The 3626-nt window shown below is 47.2% G+C and overlaps 1 long non-coding RNA gene across 1 annotated transcript; it reads right to left on the bottom strand.

The window, feature by feature from the left end:
- Nucleotides 1-284: 284 nt before the first annotated feature.
- Nucleotides 285-1642, bottom strand: LOC310672155. Its single transcript, XR_014508438.1, has 3 exons — nt 1571-1642; nt 945-1011; nt 285-667 (listed from the first exon to the last, which is right to left on the bottom strand). It is a non-coding gene; the product is annotated as an uncharacterized lncRNA (long non-coding RNA).
- Nucleotides 1643-3626: the final 1984 nt, after the last annotated feature.

Genomic DNA, 3626 nt, shown 5'->3' with positions numbered 1-3626 from the left:
TCCGGCGGTGGAGTGACAGCAGGAGGCCCCAGTAGCTAAAGTGGTGCTTCAGATTAAGAACAGTTTCAGGTTAAGAACAGACCTCCGGAACGAATTAAGTACTTAACCCGGGGTACCACTGTATATAGGATAGCCAAATAGAAGCTTCATGTTCAGATGCAGTCTACCTTTATTTATTTACTTCGTACAATTTATATACCTTTTGATTGTGAAAACCAACCAACCAGCCAACCAACCTACCTCAAAGTGGTTTACCACAAGAATAAAACAGTAAAAACAACAGCTACTGAAAACATTCAAATTATAATTAAAATCGGCAATGAGCTAAAAAAGACAGATGAAAGCACATGTAAAAATTATGCATAGCTGAAAAGCAGACACTATGAGCAAGTAGCAGAGAAAGTCACTAGCTTCACTTGCGAACTCCCAGAAACTTCTGAGTTTCAATTTAGGAATTGGAATAGCATAGATGAGGCCTTGGACTTCTCCAGCGAGGCTGTTCTAACGTTCTTGACATTTCCACATTGAAATTGCTCTGTCCCAGACTCTCCCCAGTCACCTTTCGGCAAGGCAACTTCTGTCTCCCCTCCAGACATTTCCAGCACTGTAATATCCTGTTGTCACGTAGCATCGGGTAGGTGTTCAAGCCCTTTAAGTGTGGGTTTCACTGACAATTTCTCAGGGTTAACAGCAGAGAAAATGAAAACAAATTCACCGTAAACCGGAGCAGTGCATGGAACTCACAGCCTCCAGATTCATCTCTGGCCAAGCAATCCCCTCGACTTGCGTGCCTCTCTCACTCCCAATTATCAGCAGGCAAAATCCCACCAGAATGTCAAGGCGGCCTTCAGCTTCAACTCCCACGTTCATTTACTAAAACACACACACTCTGCTGCCTTGCGAGATATCTTCAAGGGTGGAAAAGGCTCAAGAGTAAACCTTACACAAATCCAGAGTTCCTCAGATGGTTCGATGGCGCCTCGTAACCTTCCGGCAACTTCTGCAACCAAGCTGGTGGCAATAATAATAATAATAATAATAATAATAATAATAATAATAATAATAATAATTTATTTATATCCCACCCTCCCTGGCCAAAGCTGGGCTCATAGCGGCTAACAACAAGTAAAAATAGCACAGTGTACATAAAATCACACAGTCAATTAATTAAAATACGTTCTAAAATCAATTCAGAATCAAATTAATGGCAACCATTGGGCTAGAGTTCTGTGAGGATTGCCAAAGGAGGGGGTCAGACTGTGCCTTGGCCAAAGGCCTGGTGGAACAGCTCTGTCTTGCAGGCCCTGCAGAAAGATGTCAAGTCCCGCAGGGCCCTAGTCTCTTGCGACAGAGCGTTCCACCAGATTGGGGCTTTCCTTTAGACCACATCAGCCAGGCCAAGAGGGGAGTCTTGTCATCTGGGCAGCCCAGGACCACCGCTTGCAGTCCGGGGAGGTCACTTTGGTGCTGAAAATGCAGCAGAAACAAGGGTGGGAAAGGGAAAGGTTCAGTATCCCATCCTGCATGCAGTTGTACTTGTGGAAACCAGGCCCCTGTCCATTCTGCTAACCAAGGGGTGGGACGCTGCTGTAGTTTGGGGAAGAACTCTAGCTCATAGAGGCTTGGCCATTTGCTTAGCCTTCAGAAGGTTCAACCCCTTCCTGTTGAGAATTCCATTCCTCCTTAAAGAACAGATGTGTGGAATTGTTGCATGTCACATGTCTCTTTACATTCCAGCACAGCTTGCTGGGAACTTCAGTTTGTATGTATTGCTTTTGCTTTAGCTGTTTTCTCCAAGATGACATGAGAGAGAGGACACCATGTTTCTTTGTTCTGATTTATGTGTAATAAATCTGTAGCTGTAGCATGATTTACGCCTCACGCCTACTTCTGTGTGCGAACCACACTCTGCTAATTGCATGCCCTGGCTTTTGAACTTCGGATCGCTGATTTTACGTTGGAGCACGGACTGATGGAAGGAGACGTCCGAGCTGGGCTTGCCAGCTGGCCTCCTGGCCCCTCTGCATGTTGACACCTCCTACCTCCAGGTAGGGATGGGAACATTCCTAGCCTGCAAATTCTGGAGAGCTGATGCCAGTCTGTGTGGACAGTACTGAGCTAAATGAAGCAAGGGTTGGATTCAGGGGAAGGCCACTTCCTGTGCTCCTAATGACATTCTTAGCATCCCACACAGTTGGGCCGTTTGTTGCAGCAGGGCATGTGGACAGCATCGTGAGGTCACTGGGTCCCCTGAAAACCCTCGCTTCTCTCCACAGTCTCGAACATCCTTAGCGCCCATCATGACTTATGAAAACGTTTACCATGGTGTTTTTATCTTCACATTTGCCCTTTACAAATAATTGATATTAATCCAGCCTTTGCTGCTAGACTGCTGGCTCTGCCCAGGGATTTCTTTTCAAATTTAGCACCTGCGAGCGCCTCGGCAAGATGGGAAGAAAGTGGTGCTCTGGGGCGACCTGCCATCACCGCACCACGGAGACGGGAGATGTTTCTGTTCCTTTGATGGGACCAGAACTTCCTGCACTAATTGCTCGGCGTTTATTTCAGATGCTTTGCTCTATTGTGCCCATCTCCTATTTATACCCATCCTCTTCAATCCCTTCGTGAAGCACAATGAAAGGAGAGGTCGAGAGGACGCATTACATGAAAAGCTGTTTTCAATTGGCTTCCGCATCTCAGATGGATGAGGATAAAGGACTGCATTAAACGGGTGGGATAAATTCTGCAACTGTTATGGTGTAAGTGCGTAAGAAGAAACACAGCTGGATCAAGTCAAGGCCCATCTGGTCCAGCATTCTGTTCTCACAGTGGTCAACTCCATCCATCCATCCATCCATCCATCCATCCATCCATCCATCCTTTTGTTGGTATGCTGCCTTTCCATAGCTCAAACCATGCTCAAGGTGGCTTGTTGTTGTTTAGTTGTTTAGTCGTGTCCGACTCTTCGTGACCCCATGGACCAGAGCACGCCAGGCACTCCTGTCTTCCACTGCCTCCCGCAGTTTGGTCGAACTCATGCTGGTAGCTTTGAGAACACTGTCCAACCATCTCGTCCTCTGTTGTCCCCTTCCATTCTTAAGGAAATGAGCCCTGAGTGCTCACTGGAAGGACAGATCCTTAAGCTGAGGCTCCAATACTTTGGCTGCCTCATGAGAAGAGAAGACTCCCTGGAAAAGACCCTGATGTTGGGAAAGATGGAGGGCACAAGGAGAAGGGGACGACAGAGGATGAGATGGTTGGACAGTGTTCTCGAAGCTACCAGCATGAGTTTGACCAAACTGCGGGAGGCAGTGGGAGACAGGAGTGCCTGGCATGCTCTGGTCCTTGGGGTCATGAAGAGTCGGACACGACTAAACGACTAAATAACAACAACAGTGCCCTGAAACCCACGTTTTGTGCCACCCCACAAACTGAGTAACTGACACAGCAAACCAGGGTCACAAGTTAATGCCCCCCACCCAACTTCATACATTATTATGGTGCTGAAGTGTGAAGAGACGTGTGATGAAGAGAAAACGTGAATCACTGATATCTCCAGTTGCATCACCGCCATGATTTGTAACAGCTGGAGCTGTAACGGAAGAGGCAGGAAACCAGTGGCCATC

Source organism: Podarcis tiliguerta (assembly GCF_965153285.1).
Source record: "Podarcis tiliguerta genome assembly, chromosome: 1".
NCBI classification, from domain to species: domain Eukaryota; kingdom Metazoa; phylum Chordata; class Lepidosauria; order Squamata; family Lacertidae; genus Podarcis; species Podarcis tiliguerta.
The sequence above is the reverse complement of the archived record's forward strand: the minus strand, read 5'-3'. Positions and strand labels throughout refer to the sequence as shown.